Source organism: Oreochromis niloticus, linkage group LG20 (genome assembly GCF_001858045.2).
Source record: "Oreochromis niloticus isolate F11D_XX linkage group LG20, O_niloticus_UMD_NMBU, whole genome shotgun sequence".
NCBI lineage: Eukaryota > Metazoa > Chordata > Actinopteri > Cichliformes > Cichlidae > Oreochromis > Oreochromis niloticus.
Genome location: NC_031984.2, coordinates 31443306 through 31467780, shown reverse-complemented (window position 1 = coordinate 31467780; position 24475 = coordinate 31443306). Strand labels below are relative to the sequence as shown.

At 41.8% G+C, this 24475-nt stretch overlaps 1 protein-coding gene across 3 annotated transcripts in view; it reads left to right on the top strand.

Moving 5' to 3' along the window:
• klhdc8b (kelch domain containing 8B) overlaps nt 1-24475 on the top strand; it is a 226527-nt gene continuing 202052 nt past the window's right edge. For all 3 annotated transcript variants that reach the window (XM_005477951.4, XM_019350175.2, XM_025901802.1), the window contains exon 1: nt 1-247. The gene's annotated coding sequence lies outside the window, so the exon portion shown is untranslated. The remainder of the gene's footprint in view (nt 248-24475) is intronic.

The following is a 24475-nucleotide window of genomic DNA, read 5'->3' as shown; positions in this document are numbered from 1 at the left end:
TGGTGAGTGAGTGAGTGAGTGAGTGAGGGGAGGAGACCGGAGGCGAGGGACAGGCGGAGCAGGCAGGAGTCGGGAGAAATGTTGAGTCAGTGTGTGTGAGGAGGACGGAGGTAACTGCTGGTCTCGCTGGATTCTCTCACTGAACAGGTGCACGGCGCTTCCGCCGCTGTCCTCTGCGGGTGTCCAAACGTTTACGCGGAGCTGCCCCGGTGAGCTCCGACGCACCGGTGACTCACACAAGGAGGAGGTAAGGACTGTTGCCAACAAAACTTTCCACCCTTTTAGACGTTTAGTCCATGTGATCAAATGTCACACGGGTGGACGTGTGGACTTTGTTGCCTTTGGCACCGCGAAGGAAGTGCAGATTTGGCAGGCTGGCGCAGTGCAGCGCTTCACCTCTGCGCACATGGGCTCCGCTAGTACGAGACCTTCTCGTCTCTGGGCGTTGCGGAGCCATCAGTGGGCACGCGAGTGGGCTCGGGCGCTCTCAAACACTCCACATTCTGATGATGCGGTTAGAGCGATAAGATGGTGGGCGAGGATCAAGCAAAGGCAACAATCAGAAATCTGTTTGGACGCCATGTCCAAAAAGAATCCATGCACTCTGATGTCTGGTCAGTTGTTATGTGGCCGTCACGAGCTGCTTTTTGCAAGTTTGGGCGGCAGATGATATCAGGGAATTGTGGAAAGTGGTTGTGTCGTGCTTGTCAGATAGAGTGCAAAGCTTTTAATGTGCTGCGTGATATTTTTAGGACATATTGAGGGATTTGGGCTAGAGGTTGCCGGGGAAAGCCATCCAGATGCGTCTGCTGTAGACCAGCGGGTCCCATCTGCTGCGCTGACCAACATCTGGATGTGTCCGTCGGTTACAGGAGGGCTCCGAGTTTGGCCGTTTTTACTTCAACTTTCTTCTTTGTGTCTAGACAGCTGATTGTATGCTTTCAGGTACAAGCAGACATCCCTCTGCGTCCGCATCTTCCATTCTCGCTTCCTTTCCCGAGCAGCATCCCAGGAGTTTAAAGCTGTCCCTCCTACCGTTGCCGGCTGCTCTGTTAAAGAGGTTGTTTCTCTGACACACTCCAACTTGTTCAGCACCTTCCACCACTCCCATTATCTCCTCTCTCGCTCTCTCTGCTAGGGCTACTTTTCCCATCTGACCTGTGATGATAGCTCCTAAGCTCATTAGCATAATGAGGATTACAGCTGACATGCAGCGTCTGGGCCTGTCTTGCTGGATCCAGCAGAGACACGTAGTGCAGTGGCAGCGCTCATTGTGCCAGCAAAATGCCACCTCCAATCAGGGAGGCTGCAGGTTGTACAGCTGTACAGAAAGAGTGAGGGACAAGGACAAATGGACTTTCTGAGGATGGAATTATTCATGGATTAAATCAGCTGGCACAGGAGCTAGTTAGATATAAATGGATGAATTTGAATGCCTGACCTTTCCTTCTAAAAGACATAAAAGCTGCAAATTGATTTTGCCTCATAATTGTAATTAGCATCAGTTTTGTCTGCAGGAGCAAAAGTAGTTTACTTTCTCTCATTCGTTTATTTACAAGTCTTTCCTTCCACTCGTGCTGCATAAACAATCGAGTCACCCACTTTCCAGATAATTTTATTCTAAAGTTCAAGCTGCGGGTCAGAGCCCACAAGAGGAGACAGTCCTGCCAGCGAGTCTCCGCATGATGAAAACGGAAGATGATTTTCGACAGAGCGGCTTCCCAGGGCGAGCGACAACATTTTGCATCTGTTCAGCCTGTTTTCCCTGCTGTCTCTGCTTTTTATGTAAATCTTCTACCATTTTTCTCTTATACCAATATTTTCTAGTCATTCCATGGTGATTTAGTGAAAGCAGCATGGCTCTTATTCTTAAATTACCGCTTATTTGTTGCCTGTGATGGTTGGATTTTGGGAGTAGAAGCTGTCATTTGTGAGAGCATCATCTGAGAACAGTCAGCGGTAACCTGGCGCATCGTTAATCAGCTGTGTGATTGCACAGACTTGTGGATAATCCATGCGTATCCTTTGTTGTACTCACATTCATATTGTGATGGAGATGTGCGATAGTGGGATAAAAAATAACTAAATTCGAGACACTTTTATGGTTAATCGAAGAAGCATAACCAAGATCAAGTTTAATTCAATTTTACTTATAAAGCACTTCTTGACAACAACAGCCACCTTAAGGTGCTTTATATTTAAAGGCTATTTAATAGAAAAAAATATTGTGCTCATAGATATACAAATAGATATGTTCTCATAAATGTAGAATAAATTAAATAAAAATACACAGGAGATGGTGCCGGTTAGTGGAAGCCACCATGTTGTCCTGCCATCTCGATGGACATCACCATAACCCCTAACAGCATTTTATGAATGTGGCTAGAAAGTGGCCATATATGTAGTACGACTTGTTAGATCCACTTCATAAAGTTTTACAGACCCCTCCAGAGTAAATAGACACGGACACCCACTACTGACAGCTGAGGTGAACGTGGGACTGACAGCAAACCCTGACTACAGATGAGTGATGGCCAGAGCTGTTGGCCTCTGTAACTGGAGAACAGATTTCAGCATCGTGGCTCAAGAGTTGGGAGTTTGCCTTGTAATCGGAAGGTTACCGGTTCGAGCCCCGGCTCGGACAGTCTCGGTCGTTGTGTCCTTGGGCAAGACACTTCACCCGTTGCCTACTGGTGGTGGTCAGAGGGCCCAGTGGCGCCAGTGTCCGGCAGCCTCGCCTCTGTCAGTGCGCCCCAGGGTGGCTGTGGCTACAACGTAGCTTGCCATCCCCAGTGTGTGAATGTGTGCGTGAATGGATGAATAACTGGATATGTAAAGCGCTTTGGGGTCCTTAGGGACCAGAAAAATATAAATACAGGCCATTTTAAATGCAATCTGCAATTTACTGACTGATTTATCTAGTGGTGAGATTTAACACACTGTACCTTTAAAGTTGAAGACTACAATATTTCAGCGATCAAACAATCCCCTGTGTGTGAGCGCCTGGCAATGGTGGAGAGGAAGAACTCTCTTTTAACACAAAAAGACCTCTGGCAGACCCACGGTCAGGGTGGAAACAGTCATGTGACTTATGTGATTGAATTTTTGCTTTAATTCTGATTTAATTAGTCTGCCAGCTCACTGCAGCAGATCTCTAGTCTACATTATGTTATAATATTAACTAATATATGATAATGTTCTGTATACTATATAATAATAAATCCACTGCTTAGAGTTCAAGAGCAGAACAAGAACTATGATTGACAGCTGCATTACAACATGATGGAGTCAGAATCTGTCTGACCGTGAGAGGACAGACTCTCTGGAGAGACAGCTGAATGATAACTGCCACAAAAGCACCAGGTCAGCCTGTCAGCTAGCTCGTTAGTAGAGACTGACCTTTCAAAGTAAAAGCAAGGGGACTGTTGCCTGTTAAATGACAAAAATGCCATAATTATACAAAAATGTTCCACGGTGGGTATTATTATTCTTAGGTGACCTGGCTAACTAAAGTCTACATATGGGGAGCATTGGTTACTTCTTTAAAAGAAAACTCCTCCTGCCTTTAGGTGTTAAATAAACCAGTTAGTTTCTCATCACTGGACAGGATTTTAGTACACAGCAGCAGGAATCAGTATTTTAGCACAAATTTAACTGCACACCACAATATTTTTGGTCGAGACAAACAGAGACTGGTGCAAAAACAGTTGCAAAAAACTAAGATGTTTTTTGCAACTGTAAGATACTGTACTGTGGTGTTATGTACGTTTGAAAGTAAAACTCTTCTGAGCTGGGATTTGTTGATGAGGTACTTTGTTACATTTATCCTAAAAGGACAAAGTCTGATTTAAGAGCATGCGGGCTTTCAGTGGGATCGTTGACCAGATGTATAGATGACATTTACATGCCTAAACAAATGGATGCTGTAAGGGTCACACTGATTGTTGCTACTTATGTAACCGTGTTTAGTATGCATGCAGCATAAAACACCTTCATTTGGACATGCAGTGTTTTATGCCTGTTTGGCTAATGAGGCACCTCTACCCTGCAGGACACAGGCAGAGTGTGAGCGTACAGTACAAAGTTTCTTCAGATTTAAGTAGTGTCGCTTGTGTGTGACAAATATCCTGGCTCACACACACACACACACACACACACACACACACGCACGCACGCACACACACACCAGCCTGCGACAGACATTAACCCGAGAGATGATTGTGGAAGGTAGCCAATATTCCCATCAGAGGATTAAGCGGGCTGCTTACAGCGGACAGTTTGGTGATCCGGCCTGTTAATGATGGGGACTTCTAGACCTGGATGGTATCAGAGGGAGGTATAAAGAGAAAGCAATAAAAAAAGCGTTGGCAGAGGAAATAAGCTGTTTAGCGGCTTAAACAGGCAACAGAAAAACAAGTCAAGTGTTTTTAAAAAACTTTCTGACATAGTGTATTATTTGATGAAAGAAAATCAAAGCATTTTCTACATTTATTAACATTTCTGTTTTATGAGACATGATCAAATACTTGAGCAAATGCTCCCATGAATTGAGCTGTTATTCCCTTCAAGGTTGTCAGCTCTTGCAGTCATACAGTGCTCACAGCGTTCCTGCTATGCTTGAATGTCCAGAATCATCACCAGCGATGAGCGTTGGATTTCAAACCAAACAGCAGTTTCCCACGGAGTAGCCTGCAGTCTCCAAACATGAAGTAGACACATCAGGCTCAGAGTGTGACCTAGAGCATGCTTGTAATTTTCTTTTGACATTAACATGCTTGCATCATAAATTTGTTCCCTGAGGGTCAAACACTTCTAACATCCTGAAGCATCTGAGAGGGAAAATTGGTGAAAATGAGCTGAACTCTGTGCTTTTTCTTTGGTGTGTTGGCACAGTGGGAGGGATCGAGTAGAATCACAAATGCAAACCTTAAATTGTTCAGAACAGGAGTTTCAGGCAGAGATCAAAATGTTGAAGAGACCACTGAGGGGTTTCATCACTGCACAAAAAAGACAACTTTGAAGGGACAGAGGCCACATTTAAATCAGGGAGTATGTTTCCTTCGTACGACGTGTTTGAAAATGTACTAATTCCTATTTATGAACTGATAAACTGTGTTAGATACTCAAGCTGACTCATTACAGTTACAGCAGCACTTCCCCACCGCTCTTAGCCAAGAAATGCACTTGTAAATTAGCCCTGGTTAAATTACAACTTTCATTTTTACATGTTAGATTTTGTATGTAACAAATGTGGCTAGTGAATATTAAAGGGAACACTTATCGAATCCTTGAATGCTCACATAATCAAGCTCTAAATAATGAGGTCAGTGTATGGTAAGTAATCCCTGTGAGTCAAAAGGACGGACGTCAGACTCATCTAAACAATCGCTGTCAGACAGTTTTTTTCTACTCTTGGATCTGTAGGATGTCACAGGGACAGGATACCAAGGGGCCCTTGCATATCCACTGATCAGTCATAAATCATGACCACTATTGGAGTGAAAAACGCTGATTATGTCTTCATCATGGCACCTGTTAGTGGGTGGGATATATTAGGGAGTAGGTGAACATTTTGTCCTCGAAGTTGATGAGTTAAAAGCAGGAAAAATGGGCAAGTGTAAGGATCTGAGCAGCAAAACTGTGATGGCTCTTGAGGGAAAAATGTTTCCAGTCTGCAGTGAGTATCTAACAAAAGTGGCTGTAGGAAGGAACAGTGGTGAACCAGCGACAGGGTCATAGACGGCCAGGGCTCAGTGATGGTTGGCCCGTGTGGTCCGATCCAACAGATCAACTACTGTAGCACAGATTGCTGAAGAACTGTGGTTCTGATAAACAGGTGTCAGAATACACAGCGCATCACAGTTTATTGTGTATGCGGCTGCATAGCTGCAGGCCAGTCAGGCTGCCCATGCTGACCCCTGTCAGCAGTTCCAAAAGAATAACCAATGGGAACGTGAGCATCAGAACTAGACCACGGTGCAGTGAAAGAAGTTGTCCTGCTCTGATCGATCATGTTTTCTTTTACATCATGTGGATGGCCAGGTGTGTATGTGTTACTTACCTTATATCCAGCCATAATGTTGTGCCTGATCGGCGTATGCAACTACTTCCTGTCATTCTCCATTTCACATCACACCTCAGCATGGGTTTCAGTGTGCAGTGCCTTCTATGTGAAATTGCCCCAAGACTCTCAAATCAAGCTCACATATCTATTTGTGAGCACAGAAGCTGTTTAAGCTTTCTGTTTATCCCACACATTAAAGTTTTGCTTACTAGGAGATTAGCTGAGGAGCAGTTTAAGATAAATATGGATAATTTGGGAATGTTATTCATGTAAAGCAACTGTAGTAGAGCTCTAGTATAAAAAACTGGAGCTGGCAAGGTGAATAATGATCCCCCTTTAAAGGTCATGCTTGGAGGTTTTGCCTTTAACCTTTGAACAAAGCAAGGCCTGCTTTTTCCCTGCTTCCAGCTACTCTGCTAGGATGTTTTCACTATTACGTGACCACTATTAGCTTGATGAACGATTATACCTGTTTAGACAATGTGTTTTTAGTAGTTTTAATTTAAAAAAGGCTATTACTATGGACACATTTAGGGATTTAAATTACTTATACGATGGTGGCGATCAGGCGATCGTGGCTCAAGAGTTGGGAGTTTGCCTTGTAATCGGAAGGTTGCTGGTTTGAGCCCTGGCTTGGACAGTCTCGGTCGTTGTGTCCTTGGGCAAGACACTTCACCCGTTGCCTACTGATGGTGGTCAGAGGGCCCGGTGACGCCAGTGTCCGGCAGCCTCGCCTCTATCAGTGCGCCCCAGGGTGGCTGTGGCTACAATGTAGCTTGCCATCCCCAGTGTGTGTGAATGGGTGGATGTCTGGATATGTAAAGCGCTTTGGGGTCCTTAGGGACTAGTAAGGCGCTATACAAATACAGGTCATTTGCCATTTATACCAAAGCTTTTAGAGAGCTGTACAGGTTCAGGCAAAGCTAGCTTGCAGCTAAAGCTTCATATTTAGCTTATAGGTTGATCAGTCTTTATTTAATTTAACCCAGCAAAACATGGAGTAAGTTGAAACATTCATGATAAGATGAGTGACAAAGAGAAAAAAAATGATTTTTGTGGCTGGTCAGTATAGTAGGTGTCTGTATGTTTATTAGCGCAGCTCACAGTGGAATAAATAGAGTCCCTTAAAAATAGATTGTAGCTCAAACAAACAGGTTCGTGTGCATGATTGTGTTTTTTGTATGAAAAGCAGCTGCCTTGTTGTATAATTGCATTTTATTGTTTACATGATTCAGCTCATTAGGCTCACTGACCTGTTGCAACTGAGGTGGTGCTGGTGCCATCATGATAATACAAATGGACGGGAACAGAGGAGTTCTGGGAAACATTTTAGCACATAGTTGTTTTATGTCCCATTGATGCATTGAAAATCCATTATAGGGTCTCTGGGGATAAAACCAATGCTTTGTTTCCAACCACAGCAATGGAAACAGTAACAGTAACAGCATTGGATTTAGAAAAACAAGCACAGGCAAATTTAGGAATCATGACTCATTCCCAGCAAATTGTTTGCTTGGATTAGGCAGAATCATTTCTCAATATTTTTAATCTTTGGACAACATACAGATAACAACACGGTATCTATAAATTGTCTCTGAGAATGATTTTTCTAATGTGAGTAAATACTCAAACTAGTCTGTTTTTAACGAGGTTTGTGAAGAACAGTTCACATTCTTTAATTGAAACATTAAAAAAATGCAATTAGGTTTTAAATAAACTCTAATAAAAGGCAAAACAAATGTAGATCTATAAATAAAAACAAAGGAATAAAACTCAGTGATGCATGCTATTTGTTATTAGAGCATGCTATTAAAGGTCCTGCTTCAGTTTCACTTGGAATAAGAAGCTCACTTGGCACAGAGGCAATTTTAGAAAGAAAAACTTAATTTTGACTCTTCAGAGTTTTTAGAAGTGTTTCTCTTACAAGCTCAATAGGCCTTGCCATGCAGTGCCAAGCAAACAAACTCAGTAGGTCAAAGCAGACAAGAAAGAAGTTTGTTAGATGAGATGTATTTACAGCCAGTACAGTGGTCCCCCGTTTATCGCGGGAGTTAGGTTTTAAAAATAACCCGCGATATGTGAAATCCGTGAAGTAGCCAACTTTATTTTTTACAATTACTATAGATGTTTTAAGGCTGTAAAACCCCTCACTACACACTTTATACACTTTTCTCAGACAGTCATGAACACTTTCACACTTCTGTCTTGTTTAAACACCCTCAAAGTTCAAACCTTTGAAAAATAAGTCCAGTATTATAGAATGAAACCAAAGGCACCCGCGGTTGCCGTTCATCGACATTGTTGTGTTTGTTGGGGAGAAAACTTACAAACACACAGTACAGCACTTCAGAGTCACACTGGTAGTGATCGGAGGTTTATGTAAATTTGACAAGCTGGACGCATTCTGTACTGTACAGGAGACACGGCAGGAGATTGATGACAATGGTCTACAGCCAATCAGGGCACAGAACACAATGCGCTGTAAAAAAACCAACAAAAAAACCAACCAAACAAACAAAAAAAAAACCAGGGAAAAAAATCTGCGAAACAGTGAGGCCGCGAATGGTGAACCGCGTCATAGCGAGGGACGACTGTAGTAGCTTTTAGGCCCCCAAACGATGACCTGTATATAAATGATGGATGTAGCAACTGTCTATGTTGTATCAAATAAGACTTGAAAGTGGCAAATGTGATAACAAACTCATTAGAATTTATTTTTATTGTACTCATAAATCAAATTAGAAATGGATCTATTAGCTCATGGGCTTCTGTGCAGCCAGACCCCCCGACTCCTCAATGATGGGTAAAAAACTATTTGCACAGCATGCAGCAAAGTGTGTGTTTGCCTGCTTGTGAGGAAAACATCTGAAGCTGTCAGTACAAAATAACCATTACCTTCATGGTATGACTCCAGCTGACCCTTGCTGCATGGTGCCCTGCTTCCCTGTGACCACCTCTCTAAACCATTTTTATTCTTTAGACAGTGGCTGCTCTGGTTATTCTCTCTGCACACAATCTTTAGCATAGTGTACATATAGTAAGTAGCTGAACACAGCCATTTAGCCATGTTAGCATTTCCTGATTTCATTGCAGGAAAAGCACAAAGATATTAACACTTTACTCCAGATTTACAGAAACAACACTGAACATTATAACATTACATTCTTGTTCCTGGCTGTTTCTGTGTTGTGGACCTACATATTGGCATGGTAATCAGATAACTGTCAGACTGGCATGATTAAACAACATGCTGTTGTCAGTTTATTGCAGGCATATTGATGCTGGGAGCAATTAAAAAGGTGGTGGAAAGTTTAATTAAATAGTTCCACTAATGGCCTAAAGTATTGGTTCAGCATTAAGAGAGCCCAGCTCAGCAGAGACCTAGCTGTGTGACTGTTTGCTATGATTGCTTCCTCTTTCACATTTGCCTGAAGCACTGACTCAGACTGGAGGGAAGCAGGTCACTGTGTGATTGCTTTGTGAGGGTATTATTTCAAGTTTGCTAGAGGCACGGGGATACATAAGCTCATGGAAACTGATTGCTGTTTGATCCCTTTGCGCGATTGCTGCCACCAGACACACTGACTTTGATACAAGCTTTTCTCAAGGAGGCATGGCAAAAGTTGGCACGGGGGCTGAGCCGCTTTACGACTGAGAAAGCTTACATTCACACTGGGAATGTTGACTTGCACACACTGCACACACAAACTGCGGTGGCGTTTGTTTATAGCATTTAAAGTGACAGATGTGTTGTTTAATGTGTAGCATGAGGGACGGCGGTGAACGGACGGCGCACTGTCCTGCATCCTGAGTCTTTGAGTTGCTTGATCACTGACATCTGTCTGTGGCGGGCAGACTGTCTTCCAGCCTGATTGTAATGTAGATGGCATAACTCTCCTCAGATGAATCGATCTCTGAAGAGACACATGATGGGAAAATCTCTTTGACACTCAACCCCAGAGCCATTCTGTATGCAGCGAGTAAAATTCTGGTTTCATCTGGGGTTTTTTTTAACCCCCACATGGGGTCTGTACCTCTCACTTTCTTTATTTTGCTTATTATGACTCACTCCTCCTCATTACTGGCCTCTCTGCCTCTCAGCAGCCTCTAGGGGCTACTAGGACCCCATATATCTAATCTTAAGGGTCAGGGAGAAAGTGCTATAAGCAGTTGCTTATTGATTGTGCTTCTGCCTTTGTGAATTATTTCCTCTTCTCACTTGCCTCTGATGGTTTGATTAATCTTTTCTTGATTTTGTAGCGACTAAAGTAATCTGAAGGTCTGTATACGGATTCAGTTTTTCTTTAGTACAGAGATGTCAAGCTCATACGGTCACTCTGCTGGACCCTTCTGTCCTTTTCTGTCAGTGTAAATAAGTTTAACTACACATTTAATCCTTGAGATATTTTAATGTAAAAAAAAGAAGTGCAGTTTAAACAATATGTTACTCAGTTTTTCCACGGAATGAAGAAATGCTCCTCTGTTTAATGAAAGAAATCTGTTAACATGACTGTTGGGCTTAAAATGTCAGAAATCAGTGTGTAAAATGGCAGACAAAATAAAGTTTGCCCAGACTAATTATAAAATCAATAAACATTTTTTACAGATCTATTGTAAAAAACACACAAGTAACCAGTCAATAGTGAAAAAACAGGAAATTTATAAATGAGCAAATATGCCCGGGCTTATGAAGACTTAATGATGTCAGATTAATCAGATTTTTTAAATTAGATATCTGTACTGGTTACCTGTATTGTTTGCAGTGTGGGTGTTTTTAGTCATTTTTGCCTCTCTTGAAGTTTGTTCAAAATACTGCTGCTGGGCTTTTGACTGGGACTGAAATGAGGGATCACTTTAAGGAAAACCTCTGCTTCTTTGCAGTGGCATTTGCTGTTTGCTTTTGAAGGATTGCCCAGCATCAACCGACACCGGTCTTTTTCACGGCGTCCTCAGCTATCCCAGATGTCATGCCCTCATTCTCACAGCCACCAAAGTACGCCTTTGTGGTTATCCCAGCTGGACTTTTGTCAAAGCTGGGAAGGCACCTAAAGAAAGCTCCAGCCGATCCAGGAGAGAAGGACAACCGCTGCCCAGGCGAAAACCTGTAGTGATCCCATATGTGTCAGGAGTATCGGAACAGTTGAGACGCATTTTTTCTAAACACCGGGTCTCTGTGGCTTTTAAACCCCAAAATACGCTGCGCCAAAAACTGGTCCACCCCAAGGATCGGATCCCCCGACACAAACAGAGTAACATAGTGTACGCTGTTAAATGCCAGGAGGATTGCCAGGATTTATACATCGGGGAAACCAAACAACCTCTGGCGAAGCGGATGGCACAACACAGAAGAGCTACCTCATCAGGCCAGGACTCTGCAGTTTATTTACACCTACAGGCCAGTGGACACTCTTTCAACGATGAGGATGTACACATCCTGGACAGGGAAGAACGCTGGTTTGAGCGCGGAGTCAAGGAGGCCATTTACGTGAAAAGGGAAAGACCATCTCTGAATCGAGGAGGGGGCCTAAGGGTACATCTTTCGCCATCTTACAATGCTGTGATTGCAGCCATTCCCCAACTCTCTGTGAATGGTACTCATGGCCATTGATCAGTGTTCTTTGATCAGTGGGTTTTGGTCAGTGATTGTTGATCAATGGTCATGGGAATCTGCATAATTATGATTAAGGAACTGACCTCACAGCCCATTGTTCCTTCAGTGGGCTGGTTTCAGTCATTATGCAAATGTACTGTTTATAAGGTTTGGGGAAACCTGCAGTCAGCTGAGACTGAAGACGTCACTTGGATGAGTGACGAAACGTTTCTCCCACAAAACGCTACGTCCAGATGAACAGATTCAACTTTTGGAGATTTATTTTCCTGGATGATTGAGAATGCATCAAGACCTTTGGAGAAATCCTTTGTCAGATATCAGAAGTCTTTCCTGCTGTGTGTTACATGTGAGCAGTGGTTCTTAACCTTGCTGGAGGTACCGAACCCCACCAGTTTCATATGCGCTTTCACTGAACCCCTCTTTAGTGAAAAATAAAATATGATTTTTTTCAAATTCAAGACATAGATATGCTTTTTACTGGTGCACAAAATGGTGTCGTGCATGTCACGCCAGAGGCTCTGCCAAAATCCCTGAGACTGACTCACCGAACCCCTAGGGTTCGATCGAACCCAGCTTAAGAACCACTGCATGTGAGTAAAGGACGACTGAAAATAAATCCTGGGTGGTTTCACATGTGCTTCGCGTTCCCCCTTTGCATTATCGTGGCAGTTCATCTTGTAATCGGAAGGTTGCCGGTTCGAGCCCCGGCTCTGACAGTCTTGGTCGTTGTGTCCTTGGGCAAGACACTTCACCCGTTGCCTACTGGTGGTGGTCAGAGGGGCCCGGTGGCGCCAGTGTCCAGCAGCCTCGCCTCTGTCAGTGCACTCCAGGGCAGCTGTGGCTACAATGTAGCTTGCCATCACCAGTGTGTGAATGACTGAATGTAGTGTAAAGCGCTTTGGGGTCCTTAGGGACTAAGTAAAGCGCTATACAAATAAAGGCCATTTACCATTATAGCATGGAAATTTGAACAGAGTTAAAACATTTATGCCAGTATATAGCGGTAAGTTGAAGAGTGTCACTGTTTGGTTGAATATACTAACTGTGAATGTTGTTCTGTGTTAAAGAGGCATCTCATCACAACTCACGAGAAAAAAGAAAAAAGCAGCATGTTTGGATTTATCTCACATCACAGCAGTTTCTAAAAATATCCACAGAGGATGTGAATCATAGATTGTGATTCTTGCTGTTTTATAACTTCATAACCACTTTAACGTTCGGGCTCATGTACACATGTTCAGTGAGACGAGTGCTAAAAGAGCAACATGCGCACCTGCTTTGTAAGAGGGAAGGATTTCAAGTTTATTTGCTTTTGACCTCTGACCTCTGAAATATAGTGAAATAGTCTGTCTAGCAGAAGTATGATGTACTGTAACAGTACGAAGAGAAAAAAAAACTAGCTTTATTCGTCAGATCACTTTACCAGAGATACCAAGACTGGGAAGCCATAACTGATCCTAACTGTGGACAGACACATTGGTCATTAGGCTGATTTATTATTTTAATTTCAGCTGCTCATCTCTTCTGTCTCTACTCATCTGACAGTCAAAAATAAAGTCCTGCAGTGTGTGGTATTCAAAGGATTTCAATAGGCGCTTCCTTTTGATCCAGAGATGTTCAGTTCTTATACTGAAGTTATCAATTATTAAGCAAGTTTTTATTTTTACTACCTGCAGCTTACTTTGCAGCCATCAGCAAATGAAACAATGTGAAGAACTATCGCATGAGCCTTTTTCTTACATTAGATACCGATAATAAGGAAAACCCAAAAAATCAGACGACCCCCTGACCGGAAGCACTTGGTGACAGTGGAAAGGAAAAGCTCCCATTCAACAGGAAGTAATTTCAGACAGAAGGGGCGACCAACTGGTTGGGGGTGAGATTTTCACACGAGTGATGGAGAGAGCAAATGCACGGGTGCTCTTAACACCCACATGGACTATTTTACTGCATGCAGCCAAAGCCTGTTTAATTTGATTTGATCAATAGGACTTGCATTACAAACAGAAACGAGGAGAGACCAAAAATCACGCACATCCATCAGTTTAGAAAGTTTCATGACAGCCAAACAGCCACCAGGGGTTCATTATTATCCCTCTTTTGTCATTCATGGTTAAAACGGCATCACCTGCTGTCACCCACTGATATAATCTGAAAGACCTGGAGGATCATCAGCTTACTCATCCTGAGCACTCAGAATGCAAACACTCTGATTGCAAATTCGAGCGAGGCTTGGAGGCTCTGAATGTCGATCGAGGGGAGATAAGCACAAATACTCCACACACGATGAGGAGGACATCGTGTGTGGACAAAGTCAAACTTTTGCAGCAGCTCTCTTTCAGAAAACATTGATTGAGTCGGGCAGTTTGCATTGCAATGATCTAACCAGCCACTTGTTGAGAGGCAGTAATACTGCATGTGTTTGAGCTGACAACACTGACAGTGATTCAACACTTTCTTCTTGGTTATGTAAGAGAGCTACGTCAGAGATTTGCCATTAATGGAATTGTACTTCTGTATTTAATCCTGCTGGGATTAACTTCCCAACCTCTTTGGATCAGTTCTACATCAATCCCTTGTTTTTCTTCCATCCTGTCATCATCTCTCTCTCACGGTTTTCGGTTTTGCTCCACAGTGCAGGCTAAACAGATTTTTGTCTTTTTCCCATCTCATATGCATTTAAAAAAACTTTCCTGTAGGTCTACCTACTTTGAGTCTTATTGCCCACCCTTTGCTGGTTTCTTCATGTTTATTCTCCCTTTTCCCCCCTCCCCTTGCAGCAGCTTCTCTTAATTCAGCCTTACATCCTATCTATTTAAGGAAGAAAGCAGTGTCTGCTGGGAAAACTGCTCAGCTGGGTGGGGAGATTTAGCTGAATGGAACAGCAAGTCCCCAGATGCCCTGCTGTGGCTCACGCTCCAAAGGAAAGGAGGAAAAGGAGAGGGTGATGCACTGTGGCAGATAAACTGATACGGACAGAGGAAGAACGTGAATACGAAAGAAAGCAACTGTTTACAATGAGGAAGAGTGGACGGAAGAGGAGATGCACAGAGGAAACTGTGCTGAGCTCCACCTCTGCTGTGATGGCCTCTTAAGGTTTCTGCTCCACTCTGACTCGTGGCTGCTGTTGGACATGAAAGCTGTGCAAGCTTTCTCTGTGTGCTTTCTCCACGGCACAGTGCTTTTTAAAATAAATCACCCCAGAGGCCCGCTGGTCACATGGAGGACCGTAGAAGAAGCCGCTGTTGAAATAAGTGGAATTTGGTTATTTTTCTGTCTTGACTTAATGGATCCCTGCTGAGTTAAAAAAAATACTAGCAGCATACAAGTATAGAAAACTTCACCAGATACCTTAGTCTGGTGAGATCTTTTTAGCGTCATTGCTAAAAAGAGTTCTGACACCTACACTACCTGAAAAGGGAACTTTGCCTAAATATTCTTAAACAACAGCACACACACGATCTCTGTGAAACAGAGAATTACTGTTGTCTGTCTGTTGTGTCATTGTAATACCACTCATGTCTCATGCCTCATCTGACTGTGCTGTAGAATCGCCACCCTGCTGCCAAAACTCATCCATTACTTTGCTGAGCTATCAGACCCATCATGGCAAGAACTACAAAACGGCATCTGTGCTGCAATAAAACTAGAATAATGTTTCAGAGGCCGTAGCATGTGTTATTGTTGCTACAAATGTGACTGTAAGAAAAATGACAAGCAACAGGCGTAGGGAAGGAGACTGCAATCAGATAGCTGAGGGAGGCAATTACTATATAAACTGGTGTGCTCCCAAATGCAATCACAAAATTGCCTCAAGGGGCTGTGCAATCTGCACAAAATAGGGCCCTGATTTGGATTAGAAGCCTAACCCCAAAATGGAAGAATCCTCAGGAGGTGGGACAGATGAGGGATCCCTCTTCATGGATGGGCAGACAAATCTAATGTCACGGGTACAGAATAGAGCAGCACAGAAATAAAGCTCAGACCTTTCATCAGGACGTGGATGTGCAAACCTGTTTTGTATGTTTGGGATGACTGAATCAAAATGTAAGCTGCGATTCTTACCATATGGTTTTAACAAACTGTAGCAAGTCTTAGTTAATGCTAGCAACTGCTGATTTAACTGGCTGTGACATCTGCTGCTATCATATTTACTCTGTAAATTAGCTGCAGCTAATTGTTGTTTAGACTGTGAACTGACAGATCCATAAAAAAAGGGAAAATTGCAGCTCTGCTCCAGATATATACAGTCTCTGACTCTTCTGATTCTTCATTGTCATTATTTTGTGGAAAAATTCAGTCTAGTCTGCGTCAGTCAAAGGTGTTCAGACCTCACAAAATAGCTAACCGGTAGGTTTGTGTGTGTGAGTGTTAATGACAGAAAGCTGGTGCACAAAATAGCTTGAATTTTATGTAGAATTTCTAACCATTACATGGAATTGCCACATTATGCTCTTAAAAGTCACTAATCGAGACCTGCAGGATACAAAGTACTGTGGTCTGTAGCTAGTCCTAAGCTAGTAAGTTAATGCTAGCTTATGTGGCTAATGTGCGCAATCACAACTATATAATTTGGTGTTATCAGCATGATATCAAAACATTGTAAGTTTTGATTCAATAACACTTGTAGTATAACCTGGACAACAACGCAGCAAATACTAGGAATATGATACGATAAGAATCATTTTATCGTCTTCTTAGGGAAATTGGTTTTGGATTCACGTGCTGTCACAGAAGCTGCCTTTGCAAAGAGTCAATAAACATCAAAAGAAAAGAGTAATAAAAATAATAATTAGAGAGTCTAGATAACTAACAATTACCAGATGTTTTATGCAGGTGTCATAGTTTCTGCATCTGTGAACATGCTGGAGTATGCTGAGGTTCGATTGATGGACATTTCAGCATTAGAGGGTCAAGTCGAGGCTTTGGCAGAAGAAACACTAAAATGAACCAGCTACACATGTAGCCCTCTGGCTGACTTTGAGGAACAGGAGTGACTACTCGCCTTTAGTGTCTGCATCTGTTTGAGTCCACAGCCGAGTGTAATCCCCATCTGGCAGCATGATGTGATCCTTTACAGTTTGTGTGGTGCATCTCATTATGTCACAGATAAGACATGAAGAACTGGGTGTGGGATATTAATAAAAAACAAAAATAATCTGTTTTATTGAAGTAGTTTTTCAGAGAAGAATGCAGCCGTGTATCTAACACCTCTGAGTTTATTTATTGAACAGACAGTTGCTTTTTTTTTTAACGTATTAATATTCTGCCTTAGCTTTACTGACGTTTAGTATAAGTTGCCGCATGCACAGTATTCATTCACGCCACCTCTTTAACTCCTTAATCCTCAGCAGAAAGCCTTTCCATCCATTTAATTACTTTTCACAGCTCTCGCTGCTGCACAACATGTGGCACATCAGGAAGGCAGAGCGCAGTCGCCTGTGATGCGATGGAATTGTGTGACCGTTATTCTGGAGGGATCCTCCAGCTAGTGAGTTTGTAAAGGCACCGATCACACGTATTTCTGTCTCGTCTATCATCGCAGTGTCACAGCAAATAAAGCAGAAATAAGTTGGTGAAGGAGTTTCCAGGCAGACTTTCTCAGAGGAGCAGAAACAGCCACCAGTGGCATCTCTGGTGTTGTCTCAGATAAGAATTTGCCATTCTCCTATAATCACTTTACACACATCTCACTCTATCGGCTTCCTTTCCTTTCCTTCCTTTTTTAGCAGTCTGCCCCACTTTCTGATTTCCTTTGGTGACTTAGCTGTCCTTTTATTTTTCTTTCCCCTCCTCTTGATTTTATATTTCAGACTTATGTACTTGCATCTCTGAAGTCATGTTGAACACCTCTCTCTGTGGAACAGACCAGTGCACTGCTGTGTTCTCAGAAAACTTCAGATGTGATGGGAGCTCTGAGCTTCCCGCTCTCTCCTCTCTGCAGGATGGCGCATCACTCAATATGCGCTGCAGGGTGAGATGTTAAACTGAATGAATAATAAAAGCCCCTCTATCAGTACGAGTTAATTTCACTTACCGAGGCAATGGAAACGTGAAAATGTGCAAGGGAAATGTAAAGTCTTAAATACAAATAAAAAACAACCTTGCTCGGCACAGAAATGCTGTGTTGCATGGCTCCACTGCAAGAAATCTAAAGTGCACAACTGCAGGATAAAACATTGTACCCTCCAGCACAAAGGAGACGAAGACTGTTGCAATTAAACCAGTCAAGCACTGACATTATCTCCAGTCCAGTGTGTGTGTGTGTGTGTGTGTGTGTGTGAATCTCTACCTTAAAGAGGATTAAAACTCAAAGCCAGCCTTACCTAAATAAATAAATGGGCTAATATGGCATGCTAGTCATTTGGAATTGTGCTGAATCAAACATTACATTACAATATACCTTCTTGAGTGTAATAACTATACACTACCATAGCAATCAAGTCAGATCAAAATGAAAATCATTTGTTTAAAACAATCTAAACAGAAGTAAATTAAGCGCATTGATCCATCCATTTCCTTCCACTTATTCAAGTCATGGTAGGAGTGGTGAATACAGTCTATATGTTAGCCCCCTGTTGCAGTGCTAACATTCAGGCTCACATTCACACCTATGGTCAATGTAGAATAACTAGTTACCTGGTTAAGTGGACTGGTTTTTATAAAAGCTTTTCTATTCTATTTGAGCACTAAAACAACATGTCTTATTCACCTATTATTTGTTTTTTTCATGTCGACGTGCTTCTTATCTAACATTCACACTCTACACTGTGCATTCCCTCCCTTGAGCAACAAGCTAACGCCACACACATCTTCATTCCTCTAGCACTCATCTTTTCAATCATATTAAGTTGATTCTAAAATGTTCCCTTCCTTTATTATGTGGTCTCATTGTTGTTGTGATTTGTTCCAACATGCCTTGCCAACCCTGAAACCATGCACACATGGCGATCATCCAGTTTCTTGGCACTGTCCCAAAGATGCTGGAAAGTATACGTGTTTATAATTGCTTCAGGTGTCTGAGCTTGGGCTTAAAGATCAAGTGCTCATTGTTCACAAACCAGTTATATTCCCTTTTGTTTAGTCCTCAGTTTTTGATTCACTTGACCACAGTTAGTGACTCATGGGAAACAATATTCAATGCCTCTGTTATTTTAGCCTGAGACTCACTTTCTTTTTAACCATCATCACTCCCATAGAAACACAGTCACTGTTGTTAAGGTTTATGTGTTTATATATGGAAAAGGGGGTGTGGCAGTATGCATGAGCCCATTAGTTTAGAATGAGTCTGACGGTCTAACATATTCAGTATGATGAGAACCAAGTTGGCCAGTGTCACATTCATAAATCAGTCAGTTATTTTGCGTATGCACTTATTGTTGCGCAGGGTAGGAACATTTCTTTGCATGTTAGTGAATTGTATTTATTAATATTTTGTTTTAGGTCTGATATGGCGCATATCAGACCTATGATATGGCTGTAAACGGGCTCATGTCAGTGCAATTCAATTAATAATAAAAGTGTTGGTAATAATACTTGTAGTGGTTGTTGGCTTCACTCATGTATGAAAACACAGTGAATGTTAATTATTCATCTGACTCTTTAAAAAAATAAAGTTCATTACACCACTGTATATGATGATGGTACAAATGGCTGTTCATAAACACCAAACAAATGAATAATAACATATTCATTCTTATTTTACAATCATAGTATGAAACAAAGCAATCAGTTACAGACACTTTTAGCATCACTGTTTATGTTGATAATCCTGGCACCAGAGACAGTTTATTTAGTAAATTTTATTCAAATTGATCACCGTGCCTTTGAGAAGTTATGGAACATAAATGATAATCATTATAGATTTACTTTGTTAGCTTACACTTTCATTGACTGCACACAGAGTTATGTTAATGTTACATTAGTTAATAGATAAGTAGTTTACTTTTTGGTGATTCATCATGAATCACAATGACTCATGAATGGTCTCTGATCTTGCTTCATTACACGAGAGCTCCAAATATAAAGCTCATATTCAGTGGCGGTCCTAGCCTGTTTGGCGCCCTGGGCGAACACTCCCGATCGGTACCTATGCCATTCCCAATATGCGCTGGCTGATGTCGGGGCAGCATGAGTATGAGCAATTTCTTCTTTTCTTTTTTTTTTGCCGATGCCCGTGATGCCGCCCCCCACCACGATGCCGCCCCGGGCAACCGCCCGTGTCGCCCGTATCAAAAACCGCTACTGCTCATATTGGTGGATTTAATTTTGTTAAAGTGTTAACATGTTAATTACAACAATCGCGTTTCTCAAAGTAAATGTTCTTACTAGTGAATGTCATTTTGAACTAATGTTTTCTTTCTGTAAAACACAATACACGTTAGCATCAGTGGTACTGTAGCACACATGGGCTGAAATGGGCTCTGGTGTTGGTTGTCCTCACAGGGAAGGGCCTCTGGATATTAATTACAACACGTGTCAGATCTTCCGCTAGTGAGGAAAAGGTCACGCTGTTAGAGTAGGTTAGTGTGAGACATCTGTGCTGGAATGGTTTCTGAGTTGATGGTGATAGATGATACCGGTGGCAGAGAGAGACAGTGTTGACAGCTTACAATGATAGGACACTGGGTTAATAAGAGTAGAGTTAGGTGGAGGCCATAGAGTCAGGATGTGAGGGTTAATGAGTGTGTATAATGACTGTCAGTCCCATGGGGGAAGCCTGCGATCAAAACAACTTTGATTTGAATGAAAAAGTGCAAAGTGTAAGTATCAGTGTACACACTACTGTAGCATTGCCAGGTATTTGTTATACTGTAAGTAGCGTTTTATATAAATTGTATATTCTGTGCCTTCCGTTTTATTACTGATGCAAATTCATGATGAATTGCAGCTTCTCCTAACCTGGTTGAGCATTTCTTGTTATGGACTAATCCCATAATAAGGCTTATTGCAGTACCAACACAGCCATGATGAGGGCCAGCTGATGGGCCCGAGTGCATTATGGAGACAAGATTCCTTCCTTCCTCTGAATGACTCACACCTGTTAGCATAAGATCATTCTAGGAATCAGTCTTGAGAAGCTGATTAACAATTGTGTGCAAATCTGTCACAAAGGTGCACAGTTGTTTTACTGCATATTACAACTTAGTATACAGTTCTGTATACGAAGTATATAGACAGTATATATAAATAATGAAGACCCCTTGAATAATTAGGTGTATCCAAGAATTTAACTGGAGAGTGAATATATTTCATTATATAGTTGTTAAAATATTTAAAGTTTGGTGTTTTTCTGAAAAATCTAGTATTAGCCAGTCTCTCTCTCTCTCTCTCTCTCTCTCTCCACTAAATTTTAAACTCGTTCAGATTAACTGAAGCATCTATGACATTTCTGTCCCAAGCTTTGACACACTTTTTCCTTCTTTGTCTTCTTATGCCTCGGTCACACAGGCCCAGAGATTGGTTGATTTCCTTGTTAACTTCTGATCGCTATTTAAAAATGTGCATTCCCCAACCAGTTGGCAAGTGGTTGCTGCAGGCTGCTGGCAAAGAGTATGAAAAACCTCCCTATGATTGTTTGGGTCAATAGCAGATTGCTGTGGTTGCTTGTAGTTTGCTTGGAAACACTTGCTAACTAAACACTTAGCTGTAGTGAAAATGGAAAGTCTCTTTCTGTTTTATTTTGCACTCTTTCAAGTTCCACCACAGCTTGGTGGTTAGTTAGCAAGTGTTTGCAAACAAGTCAGTTTGAATCAGCAAAGAATGCAATCAGCAAAGAATGGGGGACTGCGGCAATGAGTTAATCACAAGGTTCTTCCTTGTAGCACTGTATATCTATATATCGCTGTATTTTACCTAGCGACAGAAAACAACCCGTTAACTGGTTGGGAACACACATTTTTCTCTAGTGACTGGTGGTTACCATGGGGGTCACTGACTGGTCTCTAGGCCTGCATGACTGGAGCTCAGTGTGATTTCACAGCAATTGCCAGCAACTTCCAGCAACCAATAGCAACTAGTTGGGAAAATATGAATATATATGTATATATATGTATATATATATATATATATGTTGTATGTTTGTCTCACAGAGCTAGAAATGATCAGCAACTATAATAAAAGTGAAATACTCAAAAGGTTGCTGAAGCCATAGTTAAATGTTGTAATAATAGATACGCTGAAATAATTCAAGTCTTTATTTTTCATTCAACTTCAGTATTTTCTGTCGTTCTATTTTTCCAAACAATTACCCATCAGGTGTTGCAGGGAGAGAAACAAAGTAAGACAGAGGCAGACGAAGAAGATTAGTCTCCTTCTACAAGATTAAATTAAATTAAATACAAAAACAGTCTGTATGTACCTGTGGGGTCGTGGCGCTTGTGATGTGGTTGCTTATCAGTTTGTGTTACTCTACCTGCCTTTATCACCCCCCACGATGTCATTAGGCTGTCTCCGTGGAGACGGCTAGTGAAGCGACTGATTGGACAGTTAACCTCAGGGGCATGTGCTCTGACTGGGCTTGCTGTTCCTCTTAGTGGGGCTGATGGAAAATGTGCGCCAGAGAGAAACGCTTTCATTTAGTCTGCCCGGCAGACAGCGTGCGTTGGTATAATTCTCATGCAAACACATTTTTCTTTGCTCTTACTTGCCTCATTGACTGTGACCATCCTCTCCTATCTCTTTCTCACCAGCACTTCTTCATGTGTTTTTACTCTGTAACATCTGCTTCTCTTTTACTTTGTTGCTTTATCTTCCTTATCGTTATCTTTTTATGCAAATAACAGCTGCTTAGCATTTTGCTTTCAGCTTTGCTCTCCTCTGCCAACCTTTTCTCCTTTCTGAATTTTTTTTAACGCCTGCGCGACAGAGACAAATGTTCCCTTTTCTTTGACAGTGATGAACCACTATCTGGTGGACAACAGTCAAGGTCATAATTTAGGTCTTAACTTAAGAATTCATATGCTAAAGTTCAAGTCTTGGAGTCCTGGAGTCTTTTTCATTCTCAGAATCCTCTCATACAGGTCTTAAATTAGCCTAATTATCAAGGACTCCCAGTTTAAGAGTGATTTAGGAAAAAGAGAGACTCCCTTGACCTCAGTGAGGAGGTGTGGCTGACTGCATTGCCAGGTATGACACCTTTTGAAACATGTGATTGTTTAATCTAAAAAGAAGAAGAAGAAGAAGAAAGGCAATCACAATACTCCCATGAGGAAAACACCATAGGGCAGGATTACTAGTGTCCATTACAGATATGTGAGGTTTGTCTTGTCAGAATTTTATATTATATATATGTGTATCTGTCTTAAAATGTAAAGATTTGCGAACCCAGGAAGAATAGATGCAGCCAATGGGGATAATAAAGCAAACTAAACATACGAGGGTCCTCAAAGTGTTTCATGTCCGTTTCCTCCTTTGTATCTAGCGGGTGCAGGAGGTGCCATAGGGGTTTCTTGCAATGTGAAGTCATAGACAAAGGCCATGGCGATCTGATCCCCAGCTACTGAAACTAGCATAGGGTGAGGAGCTCAGTTATTTAGAATGGATGGAGAGTAGAGCCACTACTCTCCCACACTGAGAGGAGCCACTTGAGGTGGTTTGAGCATCTAACTAGGTAAGATGTAAGATGTATCATGTCCTACCAGGAGAAGGCCCTAAAGCAGACTCAGAACACACAGAGATTATGTCTGTTGGCTGACTTTGGAACTGGGCTTCTCTGCTTAGGCTGCTGCCCCTGCGACCCAAACCCAGATAGAGTCAAAAGATGTTTCACAAGAAATGCAATCTTAGAATTGGGTCAAACAGGCCTATTCATAAAATCTATTCTGGACATTATGTAATTATGAATAACTCTTACGCTAGACTTTAACCTTTATCTGAACCTCGAAACATTTTACAAGAAGCCTGTTCAGGATTTCCTTACTTTTATAGTGCTGCTGCTATGTGCCATCACTAAATCAGACAGAGAGGTTTCCTTTTTGTAGGAAAGTTTTCTTTTTTGTTTTATGGACTGCTTTGTGAATAATTTTATCTTCTGCAAGATTTAGTCCAAACCTTCAGAAGAAATTCTTCAAAAACATCATAATTTTAAGACTTTTCTTAGAATTTTGTCACTTGAAGCTACTCTTAGAACTAGAAAGCTTTGTGAATGTGTCCTGGGTGTTAGCTGCCACTTGACCTGCTGGTGAAGAGATACAAGAGCAAAGTAGTTCTAGCCAGTTATAATATAATTGTATATGTGTGTGTTGCTATACACTGTGCCTTTAGGTCAAGTAGTGTGACTGTACATATACACACATTAACAAAGTTTGAAATTCACCATCCTGTGCATCTAGTCATTCATTCTTCTTTTGAATCACTGTCTAACAACTCAGGCTTTAGGGAAAATGTGAAGACTGTGGCAGAACCCATTAACCTGTGTGCTAAAAAAGTAACAGGGACATATGTGCAGGTTGAAGAAAGAATGTGAAGACCCAAGAAAAATGTACCTTTTTCACATCAATTATTTTAGTAATCGGTTATTCCATTGATTAATTAAGTAATCGGATAAGCAATTTATGTGTTTCTGCGTATTTAAGTGAATGAGTGAGTTTGTGTCTGTAAGCCTTTAAAGGAGAATGTGGTGGCAGCAATATCAGCATTCTGAAGTTTGCTCTGTGCTTTGATGCAACGTTTTTGTACTGCTGAAAACAAGATGTTATGATGGTGTAGACCAGGGGTAAGCAACTCCAGGCCTCGAGTGCCGGTGTCCTGCAGGTTTTGGATATCACCCTGTGTCAACACACCTGAATCAAATGATTAGT